Source organism: Symphalangus syndactylus, chromosome 6 (genome assembly GCF_028878055.3).
Source record: "Symphalangus syndactylus isolate Jambi chromosome 6, NHGRI_mSymSyn1-v2.1_pri, whole genome shotgun sequence".
Classification (NCBI taxonomy): domain Eukaryota; kingdom Metazoa; phylum Chordata; class Mammalia; order Primates; family Hylobatidae; genus Symphalangus; species Symphalangus syndactylus.
The window spans coordinates 43,435,412-43,461,300 of record NC_072428.2 but is presented as its reverse complement, the minus strand read 5'-3'; the positions used below and the strand labels follow the sequence as shown (position 1 = coordinate 43,461,300).

Below are 25,889 nucleotides of genomic sequence, written 5' to 3'. Positions count from 1 at the left end.
CTGAGAACTCTTCAAGGGCCACTGCTGCTCAGCCTCCAGTATGGTCCCTGGCACACATTAGGCCCTCAAAAAATGTTTGAATTAGTGAAAGTTGTTGGTAATAAAATTCCATCTTGTGCCTCTCAAGAGTTTTCTTTCCTACATTCTTGGCATTTTTATGACATTTACAACATTCTAATGAAACAACAAGGGCAAGAATTTTGATTTCATAAATAAGAAACTGAAGCACGGAGACCAGGATGTTTTCTGTTAGATTGTTTTATCTTGAGAAACCACCTGGTGAAACAAAACTTAGGAGAGTTAACTCATTTACAAGACCCCCACTCCCCTATTTACACTTTTTCTTCATAACCATATTGATCTTACACCTGAGATGTTGTGAACTAGAGTAATTTTTTCACAGTAGTGAAGCATAATCCTAGAAAAGTTAGTCTTTGACCATTTCTTTTCCCTGCTATATACTGGACATAATATGTTTGTAAGCTTATTTGAGATGTTTCTAAGTGGTAGGGGTGTGTGTGTGTAAATGTTACTTTTTTCAGATTGACTGTGGGTTTAGTTTTAGTTGTCTGAAAATCACTTCCACCACTGATTATTCTAAGATGACATTGTTGATCTTGAATGATATGGTTACCAGGAGCAATGAACTAAGTAAGCTGTCACTGTAGAGTTCAGAAGGGTGTTGAGTTAGGGTGAGTTTCCAAGATACAAAATCTGGTTAGCTCATTGGCTGATTTATAAGGGGCTTATTAGCCTATGGGAGTAAGTTCCTCACTGGTGGTAAAGGGCACAGGGTTGGGAGTAAGGGTTGTTGGGGTTTAAATCCTGGCTTTGCCACTTCACTGGCTGTGTAACCATGGCTAATATTGCTAAACCTCCATATCCTCATCTGGTCAATGGGACCAGTATTGGCACCCCATCTCACAACTTCAGTGTGAAGATTAAATTAGATAATACATTAAAATACTTAGAATACCCACTTCATTCTTTGAGAGCAGTATTACCTTGACAGCTAAATCAGACAAAGATATCATGAGAAAATAACTAATATCCCTTATGAATATAGATATAAAACTCCTCCACAAAATATAAACCCATTCAGCAACATATAAAAAGGTTAATATACAGTGACCAAGTGGGATTTATCCCAAGAATGCAAGGTCAGTTTAACATCCGAAAATCAATTAATGTAATACACCATATTAATAGAATGAAGAAGAAAAACACATTTTTAATCTCAACAGATACAGAAAAAGGATTTCACAAAATTCTTCATGGTGTAAATAATCCGCAAGCTAGGATTAGAAGAGGGCCTCTCACCTGCTAAAGGCATCTATGAAAAATCTAAGCAAATGTATGTAATAGTAAAAGACTGAATGCTTTCCTTCTAAGATCAGGAGCGAGACAAGGATGTCTGCTTTTACTCCTTCCATTCAATATTATACTGGAGTAAGCAATTGTACAAGGAAATAAAATAAAAATCACTCAGATTGGGAAGGGAGAAGTCAAACTATACTATCTCTATTTGATCTTGTATGTAGCTAAAAAAGTAAAACACAACACTATTAAAGTTCATAAACAGTTGTAGCAAGGTTTCCGGACACAAGATAAATACATAAAAATATACAATTGTAAATTATTTCTTTTTCTTTTTTTTTTTTTTTTTTTTGAGACAGAGTTTTGCTCTTGTCACCTAGGCTGTACTGCAGTGGCACGATCTTGGCTCATTACAACCTCTGCCTCCCAGGTTCAAGCGATTCTCCTGGCTCAGCCTCCCGAGTAGCTGGGATTACAGATGCATGCCACCATGCCCAGCTAATTTTTGTATTTTTAGTAGAGATGTGGTTTCACCACATTGGCCAGGCTGGTCTCGAACTCCTGACCTCAGGTGACGCGCCTGTCTCGGTCTCCCAAAGTGCTAGGATTACAGGTGTGAGCCGCTGCACCTGGCCATTCAATTGTATTTCTGTACTTAACAGCAAACAACCTGAAAATGAAATAAAGCAATTTTATTCATCATAGTGTGAAAAAGAACAACATACACAGGAATAAATGTGACAAAAGAGCAAAACATTTACCTCCAAAACTACAAAATATTGTTTAAATAAATTAAATAACTAAACAAATTGGAAGACATTCTATGTTCATGGGTTGGAAGACTTAACATTGCTAAGACAGCAGTACCTACAAATTGATCTACAGATTAAGTGAAATCCTTATCAGAATCCCAGAATCCAATGACTTCTTTGACAAGTTGATTCTAAAATTTATATGGAAATTCAAGACCTAGAATAGCCAAAACAATCTTGAAAAAGAAGAACAAAGTTGGAGGACTCAGACTTCGTGATTTCAAAACTTATTACAGAGCTACAGTCTGAATCAAGACAGTGTGGTACTGGGATAAATTAGACATATCATCAATGGAGTAGAATCACAAGTCTAGAAATAAACCCTTACATTTATTGTCAATTGATTTTCAACAGATGTACCAAGACAATTCAATAGGAAATAATAGACTTTTCAACAAATGATGCTGAGACATGCAAAGAGTGAAGTCGGATCCCTTCCTCACATATCATATATCATAATTAACTAGAAAATGATCATAGATGTAAAAGCTATGATTATGAAACTCTAAAAGGAAATACAGGAATGAGTCTTTCTGACTTTGGATTAGGCAAAGCCTTAGATGTGACAACAAAAGTATAAGTGGTAAAATAAAAATAGAGAAAATTCATGAAAATTAAAAAAACTTTCCTGCTTCAAAGGATATCATCAAGAAAATGAAAAGTCAATCCAGAGAACAGGAGAAAATTTTTTCAAATCATAAATCTAGTAAGCAACTTGTATCTAGACTATATAAAGGAATTTTGCCATTAATAAAAAGATAACTATCCAATTAAAGAATGGACAGAGGATCTGACTAGACCTTTCCTTAAAGAAGACGTACATTGAAAAACACATCAAAGATGCCCAAAACCATTAGCTAGCAGGGAAATGCAAATTAAAACTACACTGTGATACCACTTTATGTCTCTTAGGATGGCTATCATCAAAAAAAAAAAAAAAAAGACAATAACAAGTGTTAGGGAGGATGCAGAGAACTGGGAACCCTCATAGGTCACTGGTGGGATTATAAAGATGGCATAACCACTCTGGAAACAGTCTGGAAGTTCTTTAAAAGACTCACCATAGAGTTATTATAGGACCCAAAAGAAATGAAAACAGATTTCCATACAAACACTTGTACATTAGGGTAGGTGTGTTGGCTCCCAGCACTTTGAGAGGCCTAGGTGGGCAGATCGTGTGAGTCTAGGAGTTAGAATCCAGCCTGGGCAACATGGTGAAGCCCCGTCTCTACAAAAAAAAAAAAAAAAAGAAAATAAAATTAGCCAAGCGTGGTGGTGCACACCTGTAGTCCCAGCTACTCAGGTAGCTGAGGTGGGAGGATCACCTGAGCCTGGGAGGTGGAGGTTGCAGTGAGCAGAGATCCCCCTACTGCACTCCAGCCTGTCTCAAAAAACAAAACAAACTTGTACATGGATATTTATAGCAGCATTATTTCTAATAATCAGAAAGTGGAAACAACCCAAATGTTTATCAGCTGATGACTGCATAAATAAAATGTGATAATAGCTATACAATGGAATATTATTTGGCAATAAAAAGGAATGAAGTCTTAATACATACCACAATATGGATGACACTTGAAAACTGTGCTAAATGAAAGAAGATTCATGAAAGACCACATATTGTACGATTTCATTTATACATGGAATCATATGAATCATACGAAATGCCCGGAATAGGTCAGTCTACAGAAACAGGAGGAAGCAGATTAGTGGTTACCTGAGACTGGAGGATTTGAGAGAAAATAGGGAGTAACTGCTAATGGGTATGGAGTTCTTTCTGGGGTGATTAAGATGTTCTAAAACTAGTTATGGTAATGCTTACACAACTCTGTGAATGTGCTAAAAACTATTGAATTGTACACTTAAAATGGGTGAGCTGTATGAAATATGAATTACATCACAATAAAAGTAGTATCAATGTATATGCTTAGCATCATGCCTGGCCCTTGATACATTGGTAAATGTTAGCTACCATTGTAGCAGTAACTCTCTGACTTCATGTGCAGAGCACATTTATAATAGCAAAGATGGAAAGAGGAAAATGCTGAGAGAGTAGATGAACATACCAGTTAACTCAGATACCAGGTGAGGGAGAAGGTGACTAAATCTGTGGCAGCAGTAGGGTAGGAGCTGAGTGCTGCTTTTGGAGAAGGTGAATGAAGTTATGTGGTATAAGAGCCTGATACCCTAAAAGTGTCTAGTAAACCTGAATCTAGTTACCCTTCAAATGTGGTTGAACTTGGGTCTCAGGATCCAGATGTCACTAAACAGTATCACCGTCTAAATGAGTACACTAAAGAGTAATCACCGTCAGGGTGATAAAAGCCAGAGTTTTTGTGTCTAGAAGTCACTAAACCAGGTAAGGGTGTGTGTGTGTGTGTGTGTGTGTGCGCGCGCGCGCACGCTTTCTTTTTAAATCACTGTATGACAAAGGCCAGAGTTTTAGTTGTTGTGCTTTTTTTTTTTAAGGCAGTGTGTGGGGGAAGTTATCTTCCCACAGTCAGCCCATGGCTTTGATTTTTGCAGGGTGTCTTTGGGCCTGAGTGGTTGAGCCTCCCTCAGGAGATGGCTAGAGCCTAGCCCTCATGCCCTGGAAGTTAGTGCTGGTAAAAGCTTTGCAGTTGGCGCTGTGGATGCCCTGTGCTACTTAACAGTGGTTCCTCCTTTAGAACTTGGAAGACATGTGCCAATAGGGAGGAAGGTTCTCTGCTAAGATGCATTTGTTTGTGAACACCTCTCACAGTGTTTTTTTTCAAGGATATACCTGTGGAGGGAATTTACCATTTCAGTTTTGGGGGAAACCTAGAGAGCTGCTTCTCAGATGTTTAGGTCACACACTGTCATTCAAGGTCAAATGGCTACTGAGTGGTGGAGCTGTGATTCCAAAAAACCTTCCATGTCTGATTGCTAAGACAGTTCACAGTCTTAACCACTAGGCTGAGTTGTCCCTCAGGGATGGACAAAGTGGAAGAGAGAGAAGGCTGAAGTCAGAGAGATGTGAAAATACAGTGCTTTCAGGAGTAGTAAGGAGGCTGGTAAGCATGTGGGATGTCTAGAAGGGTGGATGGAGTGTGGAGTGGCTTGTAAGCTGGGAGGTTATGGGAGTGAAGTGCCAGGCAAGGACATTCGAACAGTAAGATTAGAGGTTCTCAACTTCTCTGTGTATGCAGCATATACACAGGAAGGGGGATGGGAGCCCTTGTTTTTAGGATATTCAACAAGTGTTTGAGGAGAATTATTCTGGAGGCTCTGTCTCCCATAAGGAGGCTGACACTGCAACACTCCTGGTAGGAGATGAGGAGGGCTTGAACTAGGTCAGAGGTTATGGGAGTGACAAGGAGGGGATGGATGGGAAGGACATTTTACATCAGTATATTAGAGATTAGGTATTTAGATTAGGTGTATTAGAGATGAGAGAGCTCTGTAGGGTTTTCTGATGAGGGAGAAGATGAGGGTTTTTCATCTGCATGGATGGCAGTGCCATTTATAGACACAAGTGTACAGCAGGGGAGACAAGTTGTAAGGGCCAGAGTTGGGGTAATGTATTTGGATTGTATGGAGTTTGCAGTGCTTTGGGGGCACTTCATGGGGAGGGTGCCAGCAGGCACTGGGCAGTTCAGCATTCTGGATTTGAGAACAGTTTGGAAAACATCATCACAGGGTTTGGAGTTGAGACCCTGGAAGTGGATAAGCTTGTCTAGGAGGCAGAGGGAAAGGACAGAAAGGAAGAAAGGCTAGGAGAGAATCCACTGGAAGCATTAAGAGTCATTGTCTTGAGTAAGCATCTTCCATGTCATATGAAACCTTAGAAATGCAGGAGCAGGGGAGTCTGAATTCATGTATGTTTACTAAGTGTGCTGAAGTGTTTGTCTCCTGGTGGTGTGTTGATGGAAGCAGATGACTTTCTTGCAAGTTCCAGGGGTGCTGATGTCTTGGCATGTTCCTTTCTGTGGCTCCCTAGGGTGAGTTAATGGGTCAGCCCAGGATCCTATTTCCTCCTTCCCTTTCCTTAAGTCAAAGCTGGCCTAGGCTCCATGTGTGATCTCCTTCTTCCCAGCCTCCCTGGGAGTGTTGCTGAGCTCCGTTTGGAGTTTCAGTTGCAAGGCTTTAGCCACCCATGTTAACTGTAGCTCCTGTCGTTGAGAAATGCAGGGTGAGGGGAGCCTGGAGAATCAGCTCCCTTTTGAAATCTGCTCCTGCTTGCTCTCTTGGGGTCAGCATGAGTGTGGAGAAGACTGGAGAAAACCCAGAGACGGTAGGCATGACCTGCCAGATGCAGCAAGCCCTGCCCTCTCTCTGTGTCATATCAAAGACTGACTCTTCAGTCATTTGACACCCTAATGTGAGGATGTTTCTGAGCCAGGGCCCGGGCTCCTGGTGGCCTGTGCCTGGGAGCCGTGGGGAACGTGTGGGCCTGCATGTGCTCTGGGTAAGTGGGGGTAGGAGAGTAGGCCAAGTACCTTCCCAGCTGCTGTCTTAGACACAGAGCTGGAGGGATCTGGAGAGATCAGCCCAGCCTCCTCAGTTTTCAGATTGGAAGCTGCTGCCCAGAGATGCCCTTTTCCCAGTTCCAGTTCTGAGGGCGAGTTGGCCCAGCTTGGTTGCAGCTGCTCTTGCGTGGCTCTTTCCTCCTATCCCACAGGTCCTGGGTTCCAGGGCACAGAGGTCGTTCCCAGTTTGGCTGGTGCCTAGAATGACCATATCATTTAATGTTCAGACTAAGACACTTCAGAGAATAAATGGGGGCAATGTTAACAATGACACCAGGAAAACAGAAATAAACCTTAGGCAAATCAGGATATATAATCTTCCTTCCTGTGCCTTCACTTTTGGCTCAATTCTTATTCCTATGCCAGGTGATATTCCCTCATCCCCTACCCTCCTAGTCCTATGGCCCACATGACTTTAGGTTCCGGGAACTTACAGATCTTGGTCTTTGGAGATTTGGTCTGTAGATCTTGGTATCTAGAGTTTAGAAACCTCAGGGATCTCCCATGTTGGAGGGTCCAGGAGATGGGAAACCTGGGAATCACATGGTGAGCATATCTCTGACAATCCATGACTATTCAGAACCTAGATCCAGGAACTTTGATTTTCAGTAGCTAGGGTGGGTATGTCATAATTTACTTAGTTTTTTTTTCCAACATACATTTGTCTCTTGCACGTAGCGTAAGATGGTATGCTAGCAACATACAAATCACGAGAGAAGCATCCTACTCTGCAAATCTGTAGCACCAGATAGAGCTCAGCAACTCAGCTATGCAATCTTCTGCCTTGGAGGTGGAGGGGAGCCAAGGCCCTGGGCTCCTGACAGGTGTGTGACGGAGCAGGGCATAGTTACTTGTCTCCCAGGTGTCCACAGTCACAGCACAGGGTGGGAGGGGACATGAGCAGCTGGGCTTCGCTGAGACCAAGCCAAATGGGGATTTAGGCAGAGAAGGTGTTCTTTTTTGAGAGTAGAGGAGGTGGAGATGAATGCTCTGCCTGGTAGCTTTCTTGGACTGCACTAACTTGTTTTTCTATCTAAAGCTGGCAGAACCCAGACCACCATGGATCCTCAATGACAAAGGCCAGAGGAGAGGAAATGGTTCTTCACTGGGTCTTCTGGCTGTGTCCTTGGACCTCTGCCTCTCCCAGCTGACCAGAGTGGTCTGGATTTGCCCATTCTCTCACTGGAGTTAGGAGTAGGATTGCCAGACCTGGCAAATAGAAGTACGGGAGGCCCAGTTAAATTGGAATTGCAGATAAACAAAAAATTATTTTTTAGTATGAGTATATCCCATGCCGTGGTTGTATTTTATATAGCAACCCTACTTAGTAAGGACTGGCCTGATTTTGCTTACCTCTGGGGCATGGTTTCACAGTGCCTCTTTCATTCAGTAGATGCTTATTGAGTGCCAAGGATATGTCAGATGCCGCTCTAGGCACTGGAGATATTGCAGTGAGCAACAACAGACAAGAGTTGGTGAACTCATGGAGCTTGCATTCTAGTGGGGGCAATAGACAATAAGGAAGATATGTAAGTATGTTAGGTGGTGGAAGTGATAAAGAGGAAAATAAAGCAGGGAAGGAAGATAGGGAGTATTCAAACCTGAAGAAGATGAGGGATTGAGGGGATAAGCCAGACAGACATTTGTAGAAGTGTGTTCTAGGCAGAGAGCACCACAGACATCAAAGCTCGGACGTGCCTGATGTGTTTGAGGACTAATGGGCCTCCGTGGCTTGAGTGGAGTCAGCAGGGAAGAGGATCCAGCATGGAGGTCACAGCTCAGATCTTGCAAAGCCTCATAGCCCTCTGTAAGGATATAGGCTTTCACTCTGAGCGGGAGTGTGATCTGATTAGGTTTTGAAAGGATCACCGGCTGCTGGGTAGTGAAAGACTGAAAGCAAGCCTGGGCCCAGGTCTCTCACCATATCCTCAGGGGTGGGCCATGAGATTTGAGACCTGCATGCCATTTGGAATATAAGGGCATGCCACCTGGACACAGCATCACCTTGCAGGATCTTTGATTTCTTTTTGCCTTTTTCTTCCTCATTTAAGGGATACATTCCTACTCAAAAAAGGGAAGGATATGTTGCAGTTATCTACCTCTTTTTTGCTAACCATTGTGTGATGCGCCTGGTTTAAGGGACAGTTCCCTAATGCTTCCTATTAAGCTTTGGAGAAAGAGTAGTGGTGTGGTAGGTATCAGATACCTGGAGCTTTAGAGCCTTCTGAGAAGCTAATTCAGTAAAAATACATCATTTTTTGGTTGGTGTTGAAGGAAGTTGTTTTTCATTGCACAGATTAAATTTAAATTGTTCATGAGAGCTAAAGAGCTTGAAAGCATTTCTTTGTTTTCTAATCTTTGAAAAGTAGAGAAGAGTGAGCTGGCTATATAATATAGAACTTTCTCGGCTTTACTTTACCAAAGCAGTCTGATTTAAAAACTTAAAGCCAACATATTTCACATTTATAGTTTAAGGTTATAAAAACGAAATATGCATTTAATTTCATAAATTTATGCACTTAATTTCATAAAATTGTTTTTTGGAGAAAAATACTGAGGCTATAAAATCTTGGCTTGTAAGTAAATAAAATTATTTTAAATGTCAGCCAGTTTTGATGATGAGAGCTATAATTCTAATGAGTGGCAAATATTTTCAAAATCAGACTGTATAAATCTTTCACTTTTTTTTTTTTTTTTGAGATGGAGTTTTGCTCATCGCTCAGGCTGGAGTGCAGTGATGCAATCTCGGCTCACTGCAACCTCTGCCTCCTGGGTTCGGGTGATTTTCCGGGTTCGGGTGATTTTCCTGCTTCAGTCTCCTGAGTAGCTGGGACTACAGAGCTACTGTGCCCAGCCTAATTTTGTATTTTTAGTAGAGACGGGAGTTCACCATGTTGGCCAGGCTGGTCTCGAACTCCTGACCTCAGGTGATCCACCTGCCCCGGCCTCCCAAAGTGCTGGGATTACAGGCGTGAGCCACTGCACCCGGCCAAATCTTTCATCTTTTACTAAATATCTTTGACAAGTCTTTTGACTTAGTATACTGGTAAATTAGCTTTGGTAATATTATTAACAGATTTGTAAATTTTTGGTATATCCACAAAATTCATTTGAAAAGAAGCAAAAATGAAACCTTTAAAAAAGTATAATGTACACATTCCAAATATGAAAATGTACTACTTCACCAGAGTTGTGAAGCATATAAGACATGGTCCATATTTAAAGTAAGAATAAAGCAGACTTTTTAAAAGGACTGTCTTGTGCAACATCACGCCCTTGGGCACTGAGAATATGGAATTACAGGGGTGATCCCTGTAAAAAATACTGAGTAAAATGCAATGTGTGCTAAAATGCAACTATGTATGTATAATTTAAAAGGCAGGCATTTCAGTTTAAAGTTATTTTAGACTAGAGATTTTAGCTGTTTTCCTAAGCAGGGATTAAAAACCAGTTTAACTGGGGGTTTGGTTTTGTTTTGTTTTTAGAGATGGGGTTTAGAGATGGGGCCTGGCTGTGTTGCCCAGGCTGGTCTCAAGCCCCTGGCCTCAAGTGATCTTCCTGCCTTGGCCTCCCAAAGTGCTGGGATTATAGACTTGAGCCACTGCACCTGGCCCAAAACTGTCTTAATGTAATTGAGACTCCTACACACATAACAAATTGAGATTTTTGTCGTCTCAGTTTGGAATTAACATTGTAAAAGTACATGCACTTGAGGGTTAGAAAGATGTAACATTACTACCTCTAGCTGTATGACTTTGATTTTAGTAAGTCTCCTCTGTAAAATGGGGACAATGAAACCTACCCCAAGGACTGGTTGTGCCAGTTAGATGAGGTAACTTGAATTGGTTCCTGAGACAGTACCTGACACATAAGCTCTCAGCACACAGTGACCAGTGTCATTCTTATTGGCATTGCTTTTATTATTTATTTTCATTATTTTTGCTATATTCATAAAATGTATTTGAAAAGCAAAAATTAAATACTTTTTAAGAAAATACAGTGATTTGAGTGTAACATAAACATACAGTTTATGTTAGCTAATGATTTCCGAGGCCATCCAAGTTCAAGTTTTGAGTGTGCAAGCCAGCATCTTTTGAATACCTTGGGAGAGGGAGCAGACAAGAAAGAGTTTGGCTCAGAAAAGGTAGGCGGTGGGAACCCAGAGTCCTGGTGAGTGTGCCTTTACACCCGACATCTCCCTCCAGATGGCTGTTCAGCCAGGTTGATAATTAGCATCAACAGATGCAAGCCGAGAGTCTCCTGGGCTGCATGTCTCCAGCATGGATATGTATGGAGAGAAGCCTGCAGCATGTGGAAGCCCGAGCTCAGTTGGGTTGTAGGGCTGGGCTCATCTGGGCCTGTGGAGGCATTGCTCCGAGTTGGGCCTGCGTGAGTCTCAGCTGGTGCACAGGCACTGCCCTACAGCCCAGGACCTGCCCAGGGGCTCAGCGGAACAGACCCATCTTGGTGGGGGGCTGCTGCTTCCAGCTGCTTTGCAGCTTCTGTCAGGCCAGGGCTGCTTGAGTCCTTGCTCGGCTATTTAAATCTGTCACTCGTTGGTGACAGCTTTCTGCCTAAGCAGTGGCAGCATGTATGCTATAGGTTTCAGCTCATTACCTCTGTAGGGCTGTTCCTGGACTGCTGGCTGGGGGAAAGGCCAGCCATACAGACTGCGGCACCAGCCCCAAACTCTCTATTGGATGTTGCTGAGCCTGGGTGGAGAGTGGGGCCCTGCTACCTCCAGTGCCTGCTACCTGTCCTTCAGAGGACCTGTGTGCAGCAGGGCCAGAGCCTAAGGTTTTGTTTTCTCCCAGCCTGATGGGACTGTGATACTTGGACATGGACATCAAGGAGATGTGGGCTCTGCCACTCTGCTTAAGTGGGCCTAGGCAAGTCAGTTTACCTCTTGGGGTTCATTTCCTCTGTTAATAGGTGGTGAACTTTTCAAGGGTGATTAACATGTCATCTTTATCTCCATATCCCTTGGACACAGTAGGTACTTAGTAAATGATAGCTTAAATTTGTAAAATGGGGATGATAGGACCCTTATCCCTAATTTGTACTAGGCAGAGACAATGAATATAATTCTATTAAACTTTGGCAAATGGGAATAAAGTGAGGGAACCCTTGTATTTCCCCAGGTTCGTCTCCCGTATCCCCAGTGTTAAAGAATCTCAGACGAATGGGGACGTAAAAAGAAGTTCATTTGTGTATCTTTATTTACTGATTCAAACTTTTACTACCTTTGCCAGTTGATCTAAATAGACATCTCTATTTAAGGCATCTTCTATATAAAGAAGGTATATAAATAGTCAAGAAGCACAGGAAAAGATACTTAACATTAGCCATTAGGGAAATCCAAATGAAAACCGCAGTGAGATACCACATCATACCCTCAGGTGACTGTTCAGAAAGACAATAACAGGTGTTGGGGAGGGGGGCAAAAAATGGGGAGCCTTATGCATTGCTGATGGGAATGTAAAATGGTGCAGCCTCTTTGGAAAGCAGCCTGGCAGTTCCTCAAAATGTTAAACATAGAGCAATTCTATTTCTAGGTGTTTACCCAAGAGAAATGAAAACATATGTCCATGCAAAGACTTGTATGCACATATTCACATTAGCATTATTTTTATATGTGCATCTGAATGCCCTCGTCTCTGTTATGGATTGGATGTTAGGACACTCTATAGAGATTTCCAGGGATAGCTACTCTTGTGTTTGTCTTCTTATATGGGGTTCATGCGTAGGAAATGCCAAGCTTTTGGCCTCTCTCATTTATAACTTTAAGAGAACAACCTAAGTTTGGTCTATGTTTAAGGAAATTCAAGAGTCTTTTGCAGGGCTTCTGTAGAAACCTTTATCAACTAAAAGTGTCTGGTGTTTCCCAGGCTTTGCTCTCCTGCATTCCTTGTAGTCAGCAAGGAAGGACCCCTTGTTATGATGTGAGTTACTCTCAACATTTCAGGCTTTTGAAGATTAATTCCTGATCTGAGGGAAGATTCTGGCAGAATCGGGATATCTCTAGAATGCACTGATAAGAGCCTTGTCAGTTTCTGGGGTGGGCAGGTCCTTCTTATAGACATTTTTATGACTAAGATACCTGATGAGTAGGCTTTTTTTCCTGGCTGTAACTAGTGATGGGTTGCAGGTGGGTGCGTGTGGGGATGGAACATCTTAGAGTTGTCTACAAAGTTAGGCATCAGAGAGCATCAGTGTCACGGAGAGAACTTCTTGATTGAGATTTGGGGCCAATTTAAATCAGTTCTCTAATATTTTCTTGCATTTGAAGTTATAAGCTGTTCCTATAAGTAAGTGATAAGGGAGGAGGGGGAAAATGCATCCTTAATTAATAGGCAGAATAAAGGTAGGTGGCCATAGGAAGGCCATAAAAAGCCCAAGGAAGCAGCCCTATTTATTTGTAGAACAGAGGTGAAATGTTTATTATTTGCAAAACAAGTTAAACCAAAACATCTAAATGCACCATAGTATATGATTACAGAAACCTGAAAGATCCAGGAATAACAATAGCAAAGGAACAAATGAACTAGACATGGACACTAATCTTCCCTGGAACTAAGGATAGGTGGCACTTAGAAGTGCTTGTGGGATGGGAGGTCAGGCTGCAGGGCGATGGACATTGGGCTTGTGCTTGGGACACTCCTTGAGGCACATGGAGACTATTTGAGATCACCTCTCTGATTAGAAAGTTGTTTGGTGAGTACCAAAATAGGACAAAAATGAGTAAGTGTTTTTAAGGGAGATTTCCCTCAAGCTGTGTTTGGTAGATAAATAATAACTCTCTGTTCTGGGATATTTTCTCTCTAGGCCACTGTCATTGACCTCTCAAATGCTTGCAGGTGAGAAGGGTAAAGATAATATAAAAGTATCAAGAAAAGGAAAGTAAAGGGAAAATAGTAAAAAAAAAAAAAAAAAAAAAAAAAAAAAACACAAAACAACAACAACAAAAGTCCTATATAGTCCTATGAAGAAAATTTTGACCTAGATATAAAAATATAGGCAAGTCTGAAATCTTGTTGCTTTTCTCTTTAGTTTGCCTTCTTTGATATGTCTGTTTATTCATGTCTGTATGCTAACCACTGACACTTAAATGTGAAATTGTTCTTAGGACTCTGCTGCATTGTCCTACTAGAAGTCCTTGTTTTAGAACATAAGGTCTGGATATGTACAGCCTAGCTTTTGGATGAGCAACTCTGTGCAAGTTCCCCAACCTCTGTTCAGCTTCAAAATAAGGGCGGTTATACTGAACACCTGTATGGGTGCTATGAGGATTACATGAGATATATAGTAAAGCTAGCCAAAAAACATTGGTTATGGGCCGGGTCCCAAAGTGTTATAAAATGAGCCGGGCATGGTGACTCATACCTGTAATCCCAGTAGTTTGGGCGGCTGAGACAAGAGGATTGTTTGATGCAAAGAGTTTGAGGCCAGCCTGGGCAACATAGCAAGACCCCATCTCTACAAAAAATAAAAATTTAGCCGGGAATGATGGCTCATGACTGTAGTCAGCTACTCAGAGGCTGAGGCAGGAGGATTGCTTGAGCCAGGAGTTTGGGGCTGTAGTATGCCACGCTCACACCTGTGAATAGCCACTGCATTCTAGCTTGGGCTGTTAGTGAGACCTTGTCTTTAAAAAAAAAAAAAAAAAAAAAAAAATTTTTTTTTGCATATCATTGAAAATCTATGAAGTTTTTTTTTTTAATTTATAAATATACTTTATTCAACCGGTTGCCTATTTTTGAGCAATTAAAGTGGGTTTTCCCTACTACAGGTAACTACAGTGAATGTCCTTGAGTGAGATACATAATTATTTCTTTAGGACCAATTCCAAGAAGTGGAATGGCACAGTTAAAGGATAGATTTTTTTTTTTTTTAAGAACTATGATAATATTTCCAAATACCAATGTCCGCTCCACTAAAAAAGTAGTGAGAATGGTCATTTCCTCAGTCTGTGATCAGTGCTGGATATTTAGGTTTTTAAATATCTTTGCTATTTTAGAGGTAGAAAATATCTTATAGTTGATTTGATTTTTATTTCTGATAACAGCTGAGCTTAAATAATGGTATATTTTATTATGTACGGTGTTTCTTTCATATAATATCTGTTTAATTTTGTTCAGTTTTTCCTTTGGAGTATTGTCTGTCTTACTAGTTTGTAGGACATTGACTGTTTTCACTTTTGTTGCAGATACCTCAAGTTTGGCATTCATTCATTCAAAAAACCCACCATTTTTAGATAACCCACTGACATGGTGAAGTAAGGACATTGTTAGGAAAAAGGCATGTAGGATGTGGAACATGAATCAAAAGATCATGAATCAAAAGATCATCCATCCTGGATGATCTCTTTGTTGTTAAGCCCAGTGATTGTCTGTGAGGGAGTGGGATTGGTGGGGATCTCACTGAGTGCTGACTGTCCAGAACTCACTTTCTCATTGTGATCTGACTCCAGTTGTTCAAAAGCCGTTTCCTTACTGGGAGAAGTCAGAGCATGGGATATCCCTTGAGAGTATATGTGAAATGCATTACTTTGAAGAATTGGTTTTGGAACACTAAAGTGGATAATGGACGCAGCTATTTCATTCTTACAGCTCTGGCGTAAAATGGCAATGATCTTTGGTCTACCCCAAAACTGTCTTAAATTTTGCTTGCTTTGGCTAACTCTGATAGGAAATAGCTATGGGAGAGTAGGAAGGGAATAGGGCTTAGAGCCCATAATTCAAACCCTACTACCACTTCTAGGTATGAGCTGTGTGACCCTGCACAGGTTACTTATCTCTGTTTTCTAGGTTTCATGCGGTCCATTGGGCATGTCCTAAGCACCCAGTACATGCTCGTTAATTATTTTTTCTCTTCTCACCAGGTCTGGTCTATGTCATGTTCATCTCTATCCTCATTAGCATGATAGTCTCTTTGAGATTATTTGATGACCAAATGAATGGGGCTGAGTGTAACAGCTTAAGAGCAGGTACATTCTGAAGAGTGAGAATAAACTTTCTCTGTATATTATTTACTGTTTAAGAAAAACAAAAACAGCCTTCATGGTGTTGATGGATTTTGTGTAATCAAGGTAGATTTGGAATGTCCCTCTCTTTTCGACATGTGACAGCCTCTGTGGGTGAGGGCCAGGGTCACAATGATGGTTCTGATTATTCCTCTCCAGGAGGGCCCCTGAGCTTTGACACCATCTCCTAACGCAGTGCTGCTGGAGGCCTTCCTGTCAGAGCCTCCTGGGCCAGAATGGGCCTCTGTGGCCAGCCGGGCCTATAACTATTCCCACTCATAATGAGCAGAGCTGCTCCTGCAACCCAGCAGGAGCACCCGAGTGGGTGTGCATGCACAAATGGGCCCAGCTGCTGTGGCTGCAGCCTGTGAATGCCCTCCAGGAGGCCAGATGCCTGGGCACATCACTCAGCAGCTACTTTTCCTTTAAGGCGGATGCTCACTCCCTGGTGCTTATCCCTAGTACCTCTGACAAGGAAAGGAAATCCATCCTGCCCTGATCAGCAGGGTGAGCACCTTCACCGGATTCAGTCTCATGCAGCTCAGCAAGGGAGATGCTAGTGTCTAATGGTCTTAGTTTCCTAGGGCTGCCATAACACAATAGTGTAAACTAGGTGACCTAAAACAACAGGTATTTAATTTCTCACAGTTCTGGCGGTGAGAAGCTGGAGGTTGAGGTGTTGGCAGGGCCATGTTTTCTCAAGTCTTTAGGGGAGGATTTGTTCTGTGCCTTTCTCTTAAAGGCTACTGTGTAGCCATCAATGCTTGTCTTTCCTTATCTCACAGCTGTGAACTTCAGTCTCTAACTTTGTTGCCTCATGGTATTCTCTCCTAGGGTTGTCGTTGCATTATCTTCTTGTAAGGACAATTGTCATATTGAACTAAGGGATCACCCTACTCCAGTATGACCTTGACTGATCATATCTTCAATGACACCATCTCTGAATAAGGTCAAATTTGAGGTGTACTGAGGGTTAACACTTCAACAAATCTTTCTGGGGCATGCAATTCAACCCATAATCCTCATGTTGTATACAAGGTTGCAGGTTTAAAGAGGATCAGTAATTTGGGTATGGTCACAATTAGGCAGTGTTGGGACCAGGATTGGAACTCAGGCCAGCCTGTCCAAAGCTGGTTCTCTTTCTACTAAACTTTGGTGTGTCAGAATCACCTGGAGGGCTGATAAGAAAGACTGGGGCCCAGGCTTTATACCCTTGCTCCTCCACCTGTGGTCCATGGACCAACTGGCAGCATGAGCATCACCTGAGAGCTTTTTTGGAAATGCAGAGTCTCAGTCCCCACCACACACCTATTTTTAACAAGATCTCCAGGTGATTTGGGTGTGCAGTCAGTTTGATGAAGCACCTGAATCAGGTATATGCTGCTTCTCAGTCCTGATTGCATATTAGATTGCTTGAGAACAGTAAAAGACAAAACACAAATAACAGTGATGGCAGCCTTACCCCACGCCATTGAATCAGATCTCTGATGAGGCACCGACATTTGTATTTTTTAAAAGCTGCCCAGATTATTCTGATTCACAGTATAAGTTGAGGACCACTGTGGGGCTGGAGGTCCTCATTTCTGGAATATCCAGACTTCAATACTGAGGTTGAGAATTCTTTTTGCACAGGTTCTTCTTTTTATTTCCACAGTAGTGCAGAAACTGGGCCGGGAGGGGGCTAGTGTGCGGAATTTATTTCAGAGAAGGCTGAATATTATATAGCAAAGGAGACCACACTGCATTTTTTTTCTGACTTTACCTCTTACAGATACTAAGTGTTGGGTAGCAACCTATTTGTCCACCCCAGGAGCTTGGGAGAACATGAAAGGTGGTATGGAGATAGCATATAGTGGACAGTCAGTGCTTGTTGAATTAAATTGAATAACAAAAACTGTAGGAAATCAGCATTGTTAGTCTCACTGAAATGTATCATTTATAGAGATGCTATTGTGTTACTTTTGGGGTACAAGGAAGAGTTGCAGAAGACTGCGCAGATGCTTACGATGTTTAGCAATTCTTAGGCTATGTGGGATGGCTTATGCTTGTAATCCCAGCACTTTGGGAGGCTGAGGCGGGCAGATCACTTGAGCTTAGGAGTTTAAGACCAGCCTGGGCAATGTGGTGAAACCCGTCTCCACAAAAAATACAAAAATCAGCTGGGTGTGATGTCACACACCTGTAGTCTCAGCTACTTGGGAGGCTAAGGTGGGAGGATCACCTGAGCCCAAGGGGGTTGAGGCTTCAGTGAGCCATGATCATACCACTGCACTGCAGCCTGGGCAACAGAGCTAGATCCTGACTCAAAAAAAAAAAAATATTTAGCAATTCTTGTTACATCAATAAACATGGAAGAGTTATTGGAAGTTTTGAGAGTAAAATGGGAACACCCCTTAATATCTACAGATGTGGCTGGGCGCGGTAGCTCACGCTTGTAATCCCAGCACTTTGGGAGGCCGAGGTGGGCGGATCACGAGGTCAGGAGATCGAGAACATCCTGGCTAACATGGTGAAACCCCGTCTCTACTAAAAAATACAAAAAAATTAGCTGGGTGTGGTGGCGGTCACCTGTAATCCCAGCTACTGAGGAGGCTGAGGCAGGAGAATGGCGTGAACCTGGGAAGTGGAGCTTGCAGTGAGCCGAGATTGCACCACTGCTCTCCAGCCTGGGCAACAGAGCAAGACTCCATCTCAAAAAAAAAAAAAAAAAAATACCTACAGATGTATTTTCCTCTGTAGGTTTTGTGGTGAGGGGAAGAGCTAGTATCCCAGATGGTGACCTCTTAATTCTTCAAGATAGACTTGAAGAAGGATGGTGATTGTGTTCAGACCATCTTGCCCTACTGTTCCCTCAAACTCTGTCCCATCAGTCCTTCTCCTCTTAGCTGATCTTTTGGACAATCACAGAATGTGGGGAAGGGGCTCATTTCAATCTGGGGTCTTGATGTAGCATGCATTTGGTCCTCAGACTAGGGCTTTCACAGACGGTTGGCACCCTATCCAATGACAGTTCTAGTGTCCTTTTCTCATTCCTGGACTTCTTGACGTTTGTGCTTTTGTACCCCCTGGTGTGCCACCCACCCCATCCCATCTGAAAATCCATGGTACAGCACTTAAGTCTTGGATGTGCATGCTGTTTTTTTTTTAAACTAACCTTTCTTCCTCTTCCTGACTCCACTAAGTAGTGGTTATCTTTAAGGTTTTATTTATCCCCTCTTTTTGTAGGGGTTTCCTCCACTCTGCCAATTTTACTATCCTGTCTGTGCAGAGGATCACCATTTCTCTTCCAAATGGTTGTCCCTTCATCAGCAAAACATCCCATACATTGAAAATGGAATTCTCCAACTTCTCTTATTTGTTTTCTGGCTTGCTTTTTTGTGTCAGCGTATCCTATCTACTATTTTTCAAAGCCCCCTTGTCTTTGAAACCTCATATTTGATTTACCCTGTAGGGACTGATCAGTCCCTTAGTCTTCCATTCTCCTTTGGGACATCTTTCATATGTTCATTTTTCCTTTGGATAATTCTCATTATCCAAACTCTAATTGCCTGATACCTGGATGAGTCTCTAGCTATGCTTTCCATCCCTGCAATGGAAATTAAACTTTTTATTAAAGCCCTTTGTATAACATATCAACTCTACCTGTATTTCCACTTCTACCTTGCAGTACTGCCCTGGTGGCCTCAGCTCTAGCTACACTATTGTTTTTACCTTTCCCATAGTTGCCTCCTGCACACATGCTCTGTGGTTGGCCGCCATTGCTGACTGCTGATTGGAGATGATGTGTACCCATCCTCTAGAGAGTCTGTGCTTTTCCTGTCTTTGGAGCTTCCAGTTCCACCCCCATCATTTTTTTCTGACCACTCCATCTTGCCTTATTTCTTTCTCTTTTGACTGGAAGTATACTTATCTTTTCTAACATCTTTTCATGAACTCTGTTTTGATTTCACTTATATTGATTTTTAGCGTATAATTTGCTGGTGTTCTGTTTCCTCAGTTAGATCAGAAGCTCCCTAAAGACAGGGCTCCATTGGTGTTAAACTGCCATCTTCAAGGTCTGGGACTTGATTTATCTTTTTTTACCCCCACAACAAGGCACTCCTCTGCACCCAGTCGGAACTCAGTGCCTGTAATCAAGTAAATGCATGAAGGAAATTGGAACCCGTGGTGGGTGTGTTTATTTAAATATGTAAACCAAGAATGCCTTATGGTGTGTATGCCAGAAGTGAAGTTCTCATCTGTAATTACCAAGGAAAAAAACACCTTGTATTTACAGTTGAGTCTGGCACCAAATCAGCACTGGTCTTTCCTTCCATGGTACAAATGTTGTAAAACTCTGAATGCTGCGTTTCCATAAAAGGAGCATGCATTTCTGTGGAGGCGGTGATTAATGTCGGATGCCTTTAGGCGGTGCCATTCTACTCATGAGGGAAGCAGTGCTGTTCTAGGCTCAGTCCACGAATTGGTTTGCCTTTCCTCCTTTCCCAACTCTGCCACCTGGAAAACAAAACAAAAGCAACAACAAAAAACCCTGGCATTCTGCCTGCTGGCACCCTGTAGAATAAAAAGATTAGAACACTTGGTATCTGTTCACTCACTCAGGTGAAGTTTGAGATGTCCTACTGGGCTTTTCTGTCTATAGACCCATGAAAATCTCATTGAAGAGGTGTTGTGGAAACATGAGAAATACATGTTTATCATCATTTGTTTGTTCATTTACCTACTTGTCTATCAAATTAGAAAAGTTCCAGGCATTTGTCTCAGTGTTTTACAAATATTAACTCATTTAATTTAAATTTCATAACCACTCTGAGAATTGGGTGGTATATTTTCGTTATCCCACTTGACAGATAAGGAATCTGGGCACAGAGCACTAAAGGTGCTTGTTTATAGTCACATGCAATCTTTTTCCTGTTTCTTGGCTTCCAGTAATTTTTCAGGTAACTAAATGTCTGTGATTCCCAATTAGGTGTCGAGTTCTATGGCTTTTATTTCTATAAACCATTCTGGTTTCTTTTTATGGTCATGGCTGTACTTGTGTTTCCCTCTGAAATTGGCAGAAGATGAGTGTGTGTGTGTCAGCGTTTTTAACACCCACTAAAAAGAAATCTACAGTGCTTTACAGTTTGTAATTGCTTTTTCAGATATTATCTTCCTTAGTCCAGCAATGTTGGTAAGAAGAGTTATTATTTATTTCCATTTAACAAATGAAGTAAGTGGCTTAGAGAGGTTAAGAGACTGAACATATCCTTAATGTGATTAGTACATTGGAATTTGAACCCAAGTCCTCTTAATCCTTTGCTCTTCCAAGCTGTTACACTGCTTGTAAATTGGGAAATCCTATAGTGTGTTTTTCTTGAAGTTCTTTGTTTTTCTAACCTCCGTCAAAATAATGTAGTGTTTTTTTTTTTTAACTTATACCCCAAGCCTGTATGGTAGAAGATGTGAAAGTAGGGGGGTTGAGAATGCAGTTTTTTTTTGAAAGAAAGGAGATTATCAGATGCCACAAGAAATATTTTTTTCTATTTTTCTTTGATAGCAAAAGAGTAAAAATCTTGCAAGGTTTTTCTTGATATTTTTGGAGTCCAGGGGAATAAGTGCATAATGGTAATAAATAAATACAGTTTCCAGTAAGGGAGTTTTCTCAGGTTTAGCTGCACAGGCTTAGAAAGTTGGGTGAGAGAAGGCTTTGAGGAGAGATTAGAAGTTGGAGAGTCCATCTGTCGTGCCAGCATATAAAAATGTCTGCAGATGATGACCGCTTGCACCTCCAGAGCTAGTCTCCTCTAGGCAAAATCAGCAGTCACTGGTGCAGGAGAATGAATGAGTCAGAGCTCTGGGTCCTGAGCCGGTTTTACCTCTTAGCTTTGTGATCTTGCATAAATTATCCAAAGGCTCTGGACTGCAGTTTAGTTCAATGTAGCAAGCTTTTATCAAACAGCTATGTGCCAGGTACTGTGGTAGGTGCTCTGGAGAGAAATACAAATTAGATAAGGCTTCTGCTCTTGGATAGTTCTCATACCAGCTGGGGAGACTGACAGGAAACACAGCGATGGTTCCTGCTGTGTTAGAGATATGGGGAGGCAAAGCACATCAATCAGGGAATTCTACTAAGGTGCTGATTCAAGGTCAGCTTCCCTCCTTCTGACCCCTGTACTTAGCACGTAGAGGGGACTGTAGGGAATGCAGTGAAAGTGAATGGTGACAAAAAAATGAAAAAGAGCCGCAAGGCAGGAGCCATGGTTTTCTCCTCTGGGGTGGGAATTGTCTTCACTCTGGGAATACTGTGGTGGGGCCTCTCATCTTCCTTTGCTCCCATCTCTGCCCCCAAGCACCGTGTCTTTTTCCTAGCACAAGAAAAAGATTTCTAAGTGTCCTATGTCTTTATCTTAGGCACTAGCCTAAGTACCCCTTGTGAATGGGGTTGGTTGCATCTTTGTGTTCTCAGTGTCAGCACCATGCCTGGCACAGAATTGGTGGTTTAAAAATTCTGTTGAATGCATGGATGGATGGGGATTGCTGGAAGTACAGCCTGGAAGGAGCAGAGCAAGGAGAGATTGAAGAGAAGTGTGAGATGTCCCTGGGCAATGGCTGATGAAATTTAACCCAGGCAGGGAGGGGTTTGGGCTGAAAGCCTTATTAAAAAGCTGCCATCTGCAAAGCAAGAATTTAACTCCTTGGTTTCACAAGAAAAGAGTAAGTGTAGCCAGAAATTGGGGCTGGATTTGAAAATTGTCCCCAATTCTGCAATTTTCACCACAGTAAAAGCTTCTGCAGTTATACATGGTGATTGGTCTTGATGGGCTATTGTGGACAGAGGACGGTGCTAGGTTGGGGTGGACAGGGCCACAGCTCAGAATAAAAATCCCCTTTTCTCTCTTCATGAGCTTGGCTGCAGATGTAGAAACTAGAACTAACAGCAGTTTTACCTCATCTTAAAGAAAAGTAGTAAATTAATGGAGGCTTTAATTAATTGCTGTGATCGCTTGAGTACTTACTATAGGCTAAGGGCTATAGGGAACACTTTAATTCACTGAATAATGTCAGTAACTCTGTGAAATAGATATTAGTGTGCCTATTTTGCAGATGCACAAACTGAAGCTCAAAGGGGTCAGTATGTCACAGATAGTGCAATACTGAGTTGGAGCCTTGGTTTGAACCTGAGCATGTCTGCTTCCAAAGCCCATGCTCTTAGGTGGATTTTCAGTGATGCCAGAAGATGGTTGGACTTTCCTGAAGATGTTTATGTGCATTGTCGCCACAGAGTCAAACCAAGAATTGTATTCTTGTATTTCATTCAGAATCATAACATGCTTAATCCAGATGATGCCTCAGATAATGAAGGTGGGTTGCCTACAGGCTGTATTGATTGGTGATTCTTAAGAGTGTAAAAAAAGGAACCAAACACCGCATGTTCTCACTCATAGGTGGGAATTGAACAATGAGAACTCATGGACACAGGAAGGGGACCATCACACTCCGGGGACTGTTGTGGGGAGGGGGGAGGGACAGCATTAGGAGATACACCTAATGCCAAATGACGAGTTAATGGGTGCAGGAAATCAACATGGCACATGGATACATATGTAACAAACCTGCACATTGTGCACATGTACCCTAAAACCCTAAAGTATAATAAAAAAAAAAAAAATAAAAAAAAATAAAAATAAAAAAAAGAGTGTAAAAAAAGGAAATCACTTGATTTTGTTCTAGGGAGGCAGAATGTATCACACAATAGCTTGGTTGAGTTTGGCTTAATGTAGATATGTTTAATGTAGGCTGAGGGCTGAAATGGCCACTTTCAGGTCACTGTGGAGTGAGAGTTCCCTCACTAGACTTTCGGGTCACTTGAGGTGGTTATGCCAAGCCCTGTTCACATTTCACACTTGAGTTTGAGTATTTGTGAAGGGAATATAGATCTTTGGTTTGAACTAGATATAGCTCAAAGGGTTACTCATTCAGAACAGAGCATTTCAGCCTCAGGGCACTTACTTAGCCTCTAAGATGAGACCACATCTGAACCAGCCAAGTCAGCCTGGGATGAGGTTGGAGGAGAAAAATTCATGTGATAAGTCAGATTACAATTAACTTTTTTGTTATTATTTTTTGAGTGACCACAATGTGTGGGACTTCAAAATATGGAATAATGATGGGTTTTATTATTTCTTTTTGAGAAAAATCCAGTCACTTTTTTTTTTAACCTGAGGAAGATGAATCCTGAAGAAGGGGAGATTTATCTCCGCCCTTTGAACTTAAAGCCCGTAAAGTAAAATATATAGTTTAAAACAATTACATGTTCCCCCCACCTCACTGCCGCCCGACCCTTCACGGATAGTGTTTGACAAAACACTATTTAGGAAAGTGCCTGGCTGGTGGTGGGGGGCCTTGCTTCCTGTGAATCTGCATTCCCTGTGCCACTTGCTTGCTTCCATGAGAGGTACTGGTGGCCAGGTGTTATGAATCCAGGTCAAGATGAAGAAAACGCACTTTTGTCATTTCTTCAGGCATGTAGCCTACCCGACCGGGTCTCAGGTATTCCAGATATGAGCGATGTGCCGATTGCGCCAGGCTGGAAGCATTGCTCACTCGGAGATACCAAGGCCTGCTTGCCCCGAGCCCTTTGTTCTCCTGGTTGAAAGCAGTTAATTAGCAACTGTCTCCATAGCAACACCCTCATAGTCCAAAAACATTGTCTAGTTTTTCAGTTTAGCTTATCACACTGTTTACCTGAAGGGCTTTTCACTGCTCTGAGTCTCATTTGAGTTGGCGGCATGCCTGTTGGGGAAGTGAATTGTCAAGATAGAAAAAAACACCATGGTAGCAAGAAGCCGAGGAGACTTCTCCCTACCCAGCCCAACCCGGGCCCTGGATTCTGGGAAAACGGAAGTTGCGGCTGCCTAACATTTTCACCTGTATTTTTTTTTTTTGTTTTGCCGTAAAACTGCTATTCTCTCCACCAAGCCCTGAATTGTGAGGATTTTTCCCCCCTTTCCCCGAGAGGCTTTCTAAGCTCTTTAATAGTCCCTGTTTATAGTACATTTCCATGATTAGTCATGTTGAAACCCCGAGTGTTCTCAGCCCCTGTACATTCGAGGAAATTTTGCTTCCCTGAGGGTCTTGGCATTTCCAAAGGCCCTTGGATGAAGGATTATGAGTCTGAATGTGAATTAGTCAGAGCGGCTTTGTTTTTAGGCATAATGAGGAAGGGCTTCTCTTTCTTGGTTTAAGTTGATTGTTTGTGGGAAAAAGGCAACTTCAGGTGGCTTGTTGGTAAAATAGGAAAGGAAACTGTAGCTTTTTTATAAGCCATGCAATGAAGATAATTTTCATAGCTTTCATTGACTGAGTGCAGGCTGTGTGGCCCTCCGTGCCAGCTGTGTGGCCCTCCGTGCCAGCTGTGTGGCCCTCCGTGCCAGCTGTGTGGCCCTCCGTGCCTGCTGTGTGGCTCATGGTGCCAGCTGTGTGGCTCTCCGTGCTGGGACGCTTAGGAGCTTTTATCTCACATCTGCAATGGGAAGACGGGAGGCAGATGGGAAAGAATACTGCATTTCCTGAATGCCTACCACATTTCAGTCGCTGAGCCAGACTTTCACAAAATGAGGTCTCCTGTATCCTTCACAGCAAACCTGCTAACGAGGCACTATTAAGTATTTTAAAGATGGGAAACTGGGGTTCCAAGGAGTCGTTGCCTGTGCAAGGTTGTGGAATTCTAATCTAGACCTGTTGGTTTATAGGACACCAACACTTGTCCTGAAGCAGCGTTGTGGATTTGGTGGTGGAGTTAGGTGGTATGTATCACAGATTGCAGGGCTCTGGGAGACTTTTGCCAAGGACGTTAGTTAGAATTTGGTGGTGTACATGTGTAATTAGATCCCTAAGTATGTCTCAGGAAATCATGAAGCTTAGGTCCAGTGATAAAATAGTAGAATATAATTTTGAGGCACGTGTGCCAGAGCTTATATACCCAAACAGATGTAGTTCTTTTTGAAGTATTAACTTGGAAAGACTATGCCTTGTGATGTTTCCATTCTTCAGACCTTTTTAAGGAACCTTTATTGGGGAAAGTGCTTTCCCAGCTTGCAAAATACGGCTTTGAATGCATTCAGCAGACCATTCTTGAGCATTTAACTCCCCTTAATATGGGCCGAGAAGTATGGCTTTTCCCTGGTGGTGATCCCTTGGACCTAGCATGGGTTCACTAAGAACAAGTTACCCCAGGCTAGCTTCTTTTCTTTCTTTGAAAAC

The 25,889-nt window shown here is 42.1% G+C and overlaps 1 protein-coding gene and 1 long non-coding RNA gene across 3 annotated transcripts in view; one reads left to right on the top strand and one right to left on the bottom strand.

Moving 5' to 3' along the window:
- Positions 1-25,889, top strand: part of TEAD1 (TEA domain transcription factor 1) — a 270,500-nt gene that overhangs the window by 104,139 nt on the left and 140,472 nt on the right. The gene's annotated exons all lie outside the window — the stretch shown is intronic.
- LOC134737008 (uncharacterized) lies at positions 19,796-24,339 on the bottom strand. The gene is made up of 3 exons (XR_010121524.1): positions 24,132-24,339; positions 21,503-21,613; positions 19,796-20,141 (listed from the first exon to the last, which is right to left on the bottom strand). It is a non-coding gene; the product is annotated as an uncharacterized lncRNA (long non-coding RNA).